The 10,578-nt window shown below is 45.2% G+C and overlaps 1 long non-coding RNA gene across 4 annotated transcripts in view; it reads right to left on the bottom strand.

Annotated features, from left to right (window-relative positions):
• The window catches only part of LOC123354801, an 86,363-nt gene extending 82,062 nt beyond the window's left edge, over positions 1–4,301 (bottom strand). For 3 of the 4 annotated variants that reach the window (XR_006574886.1, XR_006574887.1, XR_006574889.1), the window contains exons 1-2: positions 4,192–4,301; positions 3,785–3,889 (exon numbers count right to left, since the gene is read on the bottom strand). This is a non-coding gene — a long non-coding RNA (uncharacterized LOC123354801). Of the gene's footprint in view, positions 1–3,784; positions 3,890–4,112 lie in introns of all 4 variants that reach the window. The other variant, XR_006574888.1, reaches the window with a different exon arrangement.
• Between the last annotated feature and the right edge of the window lie 6,277 nt (positions 4,302–10,578).

The raw sequence follows: 10,578 nt of genomic DNA on the forward strand, positions 1-10,578 counted from the left end.
AGCCTGATTTTCAGAGGCCAGGTACTCAGCACTTCCCCCAAATCTGGCCCCTCTAAGGTGTCTCAGGTTGGGCATTCAAGAACAGAGGCATCCAAAAATCATCATTGGGTTTTGAAATCCTTGGTACTCATACGTAGCAGAGAGAGGATGTGTTACTGACCCATCAAAACAGCTATCCCTCTCTGTCTGGTGAAGATGCATTTCTGGCACTTACAAAAAGTCTGTGTTTGACCTGGTTAGAAGCCACTTTGTGGTACAGCACAAATCACTGGTTGGTGACCCAGTTTGGGTCAGTTTTGCTAACAATCACCTCCACTAAAACATCTCTGCATGCCAGAATGAAGCGAGCTGCAAACTGATACATCCCCCCCCTTTCCTAAGTCAGATAGAAGAATTTGCCTTCCCCAGTTCTTAGCAACATTTAACCACACACTAGCTGTTAGCAAACAGCATTGACAGCTGCCATCATGACTCCGGCCATTAAGATCATCACTGCACAACTGGGGCTAGAGTGACCAGATGTCCCAATTTTATATGGACAGTCCCAATTTTTGGGTCTTTTTCTTATACAGGTTCCTATTACCCCCCACCCCCGTCACGATTTTCACATTTGCTGTCTGATCACTCTAGCTTCTGCTACCAATGAAATCAACAGGAATAGCAACGGCCTCCTGATTAACTGCATTTTGGACAGCATGTCATCTTCCTCGGGCCAGGCCACACGTCCTCAGTAAGCAGGGACTTCCCCACTTTCAGGGCCTGTCTCTTGTCCCTGTTGATTTTTACTGCAGCAGAGTCAGGCCAACTGAATCCACGAAAGTAACACGTGTGCCCCTAGGACCATCCATCTGCTTCTTCCAATCAGGTGTTGCCACTAGAGACTACGTCCTCCCAATCACGTTGCCACCATACCTTTCCCCACAAGTCCGCCCAATGAGACTTCTCCCTATGAGCCCCTTATAATAAAATAATAAAAATAATAGGAGATATACCTATCTCCTAGAACTGGAAGGGACCTTGAAAGAGTCCAGCCCCCTGCCTTCACTAGCAGGACCAAGTACTGATTTTTGCCCCAGATCCCTAAGCGGCCCCCTCAAGGATTGAACTCAGAACCCTAGGTTTAGCAGGCCAATGCTCAAACCACTGAGCTATCCCTCCCCACAGCTGCCTAAACCCACCTGTATATCCCACTCAACCCTTCCCCTCCTCCCCCTGCCACAGCTGTCCTTCCCTCCCCATGTTGACCGCCCCCTACCTTTCCTTTTCTGTGCTGAAAGGAAACACACATCACTATCGATTTAACCTTATGAAAGAGCTAATCCAGGGTGCTGACTCTGCCCCTGGAATTACTACGGCTTTAGTCTGTTTTCCTCCAGCATTAACCAAATAGTAATTTGCAGCTGTGTCTAAAGTCATTTCCTTCAGTGCAAGGAGAAGTATTTGTTCTCGCTGCCTGGATTTGGCGAGTGGCGTGTGTGCAATGAACCAGATGCGTTTGTGTTTTGCTAATGCTACATGTGGTTTAAAGATACACATCCCCCTCCCGATTCTGCAAATACCAAGAAAGCGAGAAGATTAATGAGCTAGCCAGGCCGGAAATTCCCCATGTCAGGGCTTTTAGCCATATGAAAGGCAGTATTAGCATTCAATGCTATCAGCAGGCAGGAGAAGTGGAGAAAGTGACTGTGGTCAGCATCTAGGTGAGGAGGCAGCAGTTGGATGGGCAAGACTCACTGCTGAATTGTCACCTGCAGAAGGTGCTGCAAGAAGAAACATAAGAATCCTGCTCTTCAGGGAGATGGGACTCGGGGCATTGGGATGGCAGTGACAGTGATCACAGGCCTGGCTCTGCTGCAGACTAAGGGTCTGTTTACACTGCGGTCAGAGGTGTGACTGCAGGAAGTGTACCCAGGCTAGCTAGCTCAAACAACAATATCAGTGAAGCCATGGCAGCATGGATGGTGCGTCACTTTCTGGGACCCTGGGTTTGTACTCAAGTGGCTAGCCTGTGCTGCCTGGCCTCACTGCTATTGTTATTTGAGCTAGATCAAAACTAGCTCAGGTATGTCTACATGTGTTGCAGAGGCATTTCTGATTGCAGTATAGACAGACCCTTCCATGCTCCGTCCATGACCTGCCTCTCTCTGCCCTGTCACAATCTCCCCAGCAGCCTCCTCTAAGTTCTGTAACCTGAGTACGAAGGAGTTGGGGCTCCCCTCAATAATCCACACTGCATTGTAAACCTGGGCCCAGACTCAGGTTTGAGCCCCAAACTCCTACTGTTTAAACGCAGTTTGTCCGATTCAGGTCTGCAAGAAGCTCAGGACCTGGGCCCTAGGACCTGCCCAGGAGGGTGGATCTGAGCCCGAGTCCTGCTGTGACTCTGGTCCAAGCCTTGGCATTTTGCAGTGTGGATGCTGCCCTAGTCAGGCCTGCATAGTGCAATACGGATGGATTAGCACAGCTGTGAGACCTGGGTCTGGCCATTGCAAACCTCGGCTTACAATGCAGCATAGATGCTCAAACACAGCCTTGGAAACACCAAGTCCATAAGCCCAGGTATGTCTACAATGCAGTATAGACATACCCACAGAAACATCCAGCTCCCACCCTGCCAGGCACTGAGGTGAACAGGAGACAAGAATACACCCCTCTCTGCCTCACTCTTACCATCACCTGCCTCTCGCTGCACCACCCCACCTCCCACGCCAGCCCCCTTTAAGTTCTGTAGCCTCAGTATGAAGGGGGTGGGGCTTTTCTCAAAACAGGCACTAGTTGCACTGGCATATGATTAAGGACCCCCTTTACCACCCAGCACATCACACCAAAACTTTGCTGCTCCAGTACCCAATTCATGTTGCACAGCTATCCTGAAATTTGCAAGATTTGGGATTACATAGGGACTTGATCAAGTCATTCAATCTCTCCATGCCTCAATTTCCCCATCTGCAAAATGGGTACAACAGCACTGCCATCCTCCCATCATTTGTTTGCCTTGTCTATGTGAACCCCTATCCTGCAATCAGACCAGCTACTGCAATGACCTGGGCCTGTGTAGAGGCCCCTGTTGAGGTCACAAGTGCAAGAGCTTGTACGAATGAATCTCATTGCAGTTAGGTGTCTCAGCCCATTAGGAGGCTGGGATTGTCTTGTACCATATTTGTACATTACCTAGCACAATGAGGCCCTGATTCTAAGTGCTATTACTTGTGTGACAGTGAGCCTAGTCAGGGACTTGTGGGGTAAGGAGGTACTGCTGGGCTGAGATCTGTACACATGCGTGCGTGCACGCACACACACACACACACTCCTTGCCCCATAGAGCTTAACAGTCTACTTGAGAGGGGTGCCTTTAGGTGGTACCATGCTACTGATGAGTTAATATTAACAAGAACCATAGCTTGTGGATATGCAAGTATCATTTTGTTGTGCACTGCACCTTTAAATGTAAGGTTCCTCTGCTGGGGGAATAGCATGGTGAGGGGGTTTGGGAAGGGATCTCAGAGGAACCCATGAGCCAGAGCAGAAGCCCTCTAGCTGGAAAGGACATGTTTAGCTCTAGGACAATCAACAGTTCTAGAAATGCACCATGACAATGTAACCAACACCTAGTGGTTATGTGCATCAGACTAGGGGATACAACCACTTCCTACAGTACAACTAGGGTAGGGGGCTGCTATCTGGTGCTCCAAAGCCTGGATTTGGCCTCCCACTTAGGAGGTGTCTCTCCCTCTCTGCAGGCAGCCTGCAAAGGCAGCATTCCAGCCCTTTCTATCCCCCTTACCTCCAAGAGAAGGTCACGGTCTTCCTTGAGGCCATCTTTGCTTTCTGGAAACACAGAGGCTTTTCCTCTTGATCTGTCCTTTGCAAAGGGAAGCCAATCATCTCCCTAAAAAGAAAGACAAAAGGGCATATAGCTAGGGGAACTCAGAACGGCAGGCAGACTAGACAAGGGGCCAAGAGAGCACAGAACCAAGCATTCTGGCAAAGAAGTGACTACCCCTGCTGTGTAACCACAGTACACAAGACCTCAGCTAAGCCTGAAAGAATGGTTCTCTTCTACCCAGAGTTCAAACTCACTCAGCTTTCAACTGAACAAGCAAGAAACTCACCCCCAAAATCCTTTAGTCCCTGACTAGCTGCTCCCTTCATTGCAAATAGACATCAGAAATCACCAAAACAGGGCTATACCTTCCACCTGCAGGCTCACCGATGAGCTCTGTGCAACTCTGTTCCCTCAGCAGCAATCAAGGGATAATTCTCTCCAGCTGAGTTACTTGGCAGAGGGGATAAGTGCCACCAGCCAGCCCTCACTACTTCTTAACCCCTTATTGGCCCTGAGTACATTCTTGGGGGAAGCTAGCTGAAAATTAGTGTGGTGATTTTGTGAGAAAATTTCAAATTAATTTCTAGAGAAAGGAGGTAGGTGAGGTAATATTTTTTACCAACTTCTATTGGTAAGATACAAGCTTTTGAGCTTACATAGAGCTCTTTCCCCAACAGAAGTTGGTCTAATAAAAGATATTACCTCAGCCACTTTGTCTCTCTAATTTTCTGGGACCAACAGGGCAACAACAATGCTACAAACTCATTTCTGGGCTGTGGCTCTCAAAAGGGAGCTTTTGTTTACTCCAATATTTTTCCCTCACAAAAACTTGTATTGAGAATTTTTGGTCTTGAAAATCTTCCATTCCCCCTGGTCTTTTAGTTTTTCTCCTTTGAAAAGAAAAGGGAGGTGGAGTGGGGGCAAAACCCCATTTTTTTCATGTTTGGCTTTGGTTGAAAAAAACTGAAAAAATTGAATCTATTTTGGAAAAGGGAAAACTGATTCATTCACAAAAAATTTAAGCAGTTCTATGGAGGGGTATTAGGGCCATTGCCTGTGACAGTCTTGGGCAGGGTGGCTTCTCCCCTGAATCCCAGTGGGCCCCACAGTAAATGGGCAACATGGCAGAGTGTGGAATTTCTATGAGCAGGTTCACTGAATGCATTACACAGAATTTTCATTTTTAATGATTGCTGATGACCTCACATTGGATCTAATCTATTCTTCCAAACTATCCATTGTAGCTATTCCTAGTGCACCCATCACTGTAATAATACTTGGCCTTACAGAACACTTTTCATGCATAGAGCTCAAAGTGCTTTACACAGGAGATCAATATCATTACCTCCATTTTACAGATAGAGAACCTGAGGCACAGAAATGAAGTGACCTGGCCAAAGTCAAGTAAAAATCCAGGGACAAAGTTGAGAACCCAGGTCTCCTGAGGCTTAGTCCACTACTGTAACCACTAGACATCACTGCCTCCTTAGTTTGTGTCACCAGATTATCTTGTTAAATCTGCAATGCCACTGACCTCCCAGATGTTTGGTATTAGGGTTTTGTTTTTGTCTGTTCCATTGGAAGACATGTTCTTCTGTCTTGCACATATTTTGTTCTCTTTCTGTTGACCCAATGGGATCTCGTTAGTTTGACAGAGAGGAGAATTTGGTTCATTAATAGAAGGAATATTTGCTCCTCCTATTCATAAGCAAAGTTTGGAAGGTTTAGCAGGGTTTTCTGACCTATATTCCAGGCTTTGGTGTCTAGAACTCTCAGAACACCAGGGTCATATGTGGGTGACCCCTGCTCAAAAGGAGGAGCTCAATGACAGAGGCCCCATTGTGAAAGGTGATGTGTTGTATCCTCATTAGAGATGAACAAATAATTCACTTTTCAGTTTGAGGGCTGAACCAAAATAAATAATTAAGTTAATTGGTTCATTTCAAACCTAAACTGATTTTTTTCTCAGCCAAATGGAAAAAAAACAAAAACAAACAAACAAACAAAAAAAATCATCTTGGATTAAAAAAAACCACCCATAAGGAAACAAAACACCACAACAATTTCTTTTTAATTTTGTTTTTTAGTTTTTGGGTGTCTTTCACCTTTTAAAAAAGTAAATAAATACAGCTACATTTCTAAATGAAATGTCATTTGGAAACAAACAGTCAAATGGGTTGTTTCAAACTGGCTGAAATGAAGCATTTTGTCTTTTTAAAAAATCATTTTTTTTCTGCAGAAACTATTCACCACCTTCAGCCCAAATTCCCAGATAATTTTGGTGCTCCCAAATATGTTTTGGTAAATTTATTTTTTACCAAAGAAATTTGCCCAGCTGTAATCTTTGATTCCCTCCAAAGTCACGACTTGGCCAAGTCAGAGCAGCCACATGGGTGTTGAGGGTACTCAGCGTCTGGTCTGACCAAAATCCAAACTTCCCCAAGTTAGTGGGAATTTGGACCTGGTGTTCTAGTTCATGCAGTAATGGAAAAACGGCCAAGTTGCACACATCAGATATGGATCCAGATCCAAAACCCTTTGATATCAGATTTCCAGTTTAGGCCCTTCCTACTTTTAATATTGTGAACGTGACCATATTCTGAGTGATTGCCGGTGGTTTAACTCTGCAGTGCTGGCTGTGCTCGTTTTGGGACACCAACAACATACTTGCAAATGAACAAAGACTCCTAGGAACCCCATTCCTGGGGCATTTGCAGATACTGGTGTATCACAGTCAGCAGTCTGACCAAAATTTCCCTGCATTTATTTAGCTGGTGTAACACAATGTAAATTCCTGGTTCACCACTGAGCTACTGTATGTCTTCTTTAAAAACAAACTTGCATGTTTAGAAATTCCTTAAGAGTTGCATCTCCTAGCATTTAAGTTTTCATCAGCACTTTCCTGGAGCCTTTTGTTTTGTCAGCTGGATGCTGACAGTACAATTGTTCTTGCAATGTGCTGCTCTGTCAGTTTGAGAAGTGCTGATCTCCCTCTCTGGTGTTTAAGTTCCCCTAGCCTAGAGGCCCAGCTCAGACCTCTATCTACCTGTGGCCCACACACAAGCCGCTAGGAGCGCCCTTGTGCTAACTGAGTTACGTGGGGATTTACTCAGTGATGGTGCAATGTACAACAGGGAGTGGTTCCATCACAGTCGAAGGGGAACAGGCTAGATAGGACCCTCTCACTTCTGAATCCATGACCAGCCCATGCAGTCTGATTCTCAACTCCTCAGACTGGCTAGGACTCTGCAGACTGCACTTCAGACCCGAGGGACTTTATGCCGTGTGCGGAGCAGCCTGGGGCACAGAGATTAGCTTTCAGTGTCACGTGCATAACAAGTGAATATGTTTAGGAATCCCTGAAGCCCCAGAAATCTCTGCATAACTCAGCCCAGGGGACAAACTCTCCAAGGTGCTGGTGTGGACTCTGAAGTGTGTTGGCCATGATGGAGTGGCGACTCTAAGATGCAATAGCTAAGGGCTGCAGTGCATTTGGAGAGTTGTGTACTCACTAAGCTCCAAACACCAAAGGGGGGTTGCAGGTTCATTACTGCACATGGGCACAGTGGAGTGGGTGGAAGGCCCTGTCTGAACTCTGTCTGGTTTTGGTCAGTGCTATTAATCTTTGAGAATTAGTATTAAAGATAACAACAGAGCAACCATTATTTCCTGGCACTGAAAATGCCTTTGGGCACCACTTCCACAGCTGTTTCCTTGAATGGAAGTTTTTGAGTCTAACCACACCCTTGCAAAATAGATCTCATTTGCCTTTACATTTAGGTGCAAAAAAGAAAGCCTATAGACACCTGGGTGCATGCAGATCTGAATACATTGCCTGAGTAGCCAAGCCATTCACACTGTGTATTAATGGTCACTCCATACTCCATATTGCCATGCAAAGCTTAGGAAGGGCACATGCTGTATCAGCATAGCTCCTTCTAGTGAATTTAGCTTCAGGCATCTGTACAAGGAAGATAATTAAAGGGATCCATAAATCAAAGGGAGAAAGATTTTGGAAGGACAAAAAAGACCTAAAAACCATACACACAGTACAGTATAATATCCAGAGAGTTTCTTTCCGAGCATTGCAGCACATCACAAGCAGCATGCTGAGACTCGACTAGAGAATCCAAAGGGGAGATGGTTAATCTCTGGGTGGTGGCATGGTTTTGGATTGCTCAGCTTGACATCTAAATATCAGCTCTACCTCCCTGCTTGGACTGTGAGGGAAGAGGCAGACGAGGCCAGTCCACTTGGGAAAAGCTGCTGAGCTGAGGGGGACATGACTGGAGTTGAAAAAAATGTCAAAGGAGAGAGTCATGCGCTGGCAGGGAGATTTCTCTCTGTACAGGGAAAGATCTAACTAGTAACAGCGTTCCACTGCTGTCTCTGCGGAGGGGCTCAGGGCAGTTCATAAGCGTTAATGAAGCCCCATCCTGGGAGGGAAGTATCCTTGTCCCTGTTGTACAGACGGCTCAGTTGAAGCATAAAGAGGCACAACATCAAAGTGTCCACTCAGTGGGAGCATCTGCAGGTGCTAAGCATCTCTGCAGAGTCATGAGATGTCTCATGTTGAGCACTCGAAATGAACGGGAACGTTTGAAAGTCTCAGCCAAAGTGACCTGCTCAAGATCACTCTGAGCAGGTATTAGGTCCCAGGAATCATGATTTCTAGGCTCTCAGCACTAGTCAGCTCTCCCTACTGCAGATACATTCCAGACATCTCTCCAGCCGCTGCAGTTACCACTGAAGTAAAGAGCCAGAGCAGCTAAGATAGGAAGGAAGCTCTGTGAAGTCCAATGCAATGAGTTTGAGGCACTTTTGAGAGTCCTTGGAGAGAATGGGCCTGGGTAACCCAGGAGAGCTCTGTTAAAGGACTGCTGTATATTAGAGAGAAGGCTGTTGTTATTCCGGTTTTTCAGAGCATCTCAGCTCATCTCTAGGCTCTCACACTGGGGACTTGGTAGTGCCTTTTGTTAGTCATCTCCCACTTTCGTTTCCATGGAAAATATGAAGTCAGACGCACAGATCTTTTTGTAAAGGGAAATCATGCCTTACCAATCTATTAGAATTCATCGATGGGGTCCACGAACATGTGGACAAGGGTGATCCAGTGGATATAGTGTACTTGGACTTTCAGAAAGCCTTTGACATGGTCCCACACCAAAGGCTCTTGAGCAAAGTAAGCTGTCATGGGATAAGAGGGAAGGTCCTCTCATGGATTAGTAACAGGTTAAAAGATAGGAAACAAAGGGTAGGAATAAATGGTCAGTTTTCAGAATGGAGAGAGGTAAATAGTGGAGTTCCCCAAGGATCTGAACTGGGACCATTGCTGTTCAACATCTTCATAAATGATCTGAGAAAGGGGATAACTAGTGAAATGGCAAAGTTTGCAGATGATACAAAATTACTCAAGCTGGTTAAGTCCAAAACTGGCTGTGAAGAGTTACAGAGGGATCTCACAAAACTGGGTGACTGGGCAACAAAATGGTAGATGAAATTCAATGTTGATAAGTGCAAAGTAATGCACATTGGAAAACTACATAATCCCAACTATACATACAAAATGTTGCGGTCTAAATTAGCTGTTATCACTCAAGAAAGAGATCTTGGAGTCACTGTTGATAGATCTCTAAAAACATCTGCTCAGTGTGCAGCAGCCGTCAAAAAAATCCGAAGAGAATGTTAGGAACCATTAGGAAAGGGATAGCTAATAAGACAGAAAATATCATAATGCCAATATAAATCCATGGTACGCCCACACCTTTAATACTGTGTGCAGTTCTGGTTACCTCATCTCAAAACGATGTATTAGAATTGGAGAAAGTATAAAGAAGGTTAACAAAAATTATTAGAGGTCTGGAACAGCTTCCATATGAGGAGAGATTAAAAGATCAGGACTGTTCAGCTTGGAAAAGAGATGACGAAGGGGGGATATGATAGAGGTCTATAAAATCATGACTGGTGTGGAGAAAGTGAATAAGGAAGTGTTGTTTACCTCTTCACATAACACAAGAGCCAGGGGTCACACAATGAAATTAATAGGCAGCAGGTTTAAAACAAACAAAAGGAAGCATTTCTTCATAGAACACACGGTCAACCTGAGGAACTTTCCAGGGCAGGCTGTGAAAGCCAAAAGTATAATGGGGTTCAAAAAAGAATTAGGTAATTTCATGGAGGATAGGTCCATCAATGACTATTAGCCAAGATGGTTAGGGATGAAACCCCATGATCCGGGTGTCCCTAAACCTCCGACTGCCAAAATCTGGGATTAGATGACAGCAGATGGATCACTTGATGATTACCTGTTCTGTTCATTCCCTCTGAAGCGCCTGGCACAGGCCACTGTCAGAAGACAGGATACTGGGCTAGATGGACCATTGGTCTGACCCAGTCTGGTCGTTCTCATGATCCCATGAGTTCCTGTGGCTCTGACAATGCTGTTGATGCTTAAAGGAAAAATAAGGGGAAACAAAGCAATATAAAATATACTGCATCTGGGCCTATTAATGCGGACAATACCACCACCTGTTTGAGTGTGCTCTGAACTGAAACTCAACGAAATTTTAACCAAGGAATGTGTTTTAGAAAGTGGTTTAGAGAAAGACCTGTTGGGCTCTTAGAAGTCTGAAAGGGCTAAACTCTTCCCTTAGAGGTCCATGTAGTTTCCCCCGGAGCCAAGTTCCTGCACAAAGAGGCATACATTTGCCCTAAGATCATAAAAAAATTCCATTAGAAATTTTTTTGGGAGA

This window comes from Mauremys mutica, chromosome 22, assembly GCF_020497125.1.
Source record: "Mauremys mutica isolate MM-2020 ecotype Southern chromosome 22, ASM2049712v1, whole genome shotgun sequence".
In the NCBI taxonomy this organism is placed as follows: Eukaryota; Metazoa; Chordata; order Testudines; family Geoemydidae; genus Mauremys; species Mauremys mutica.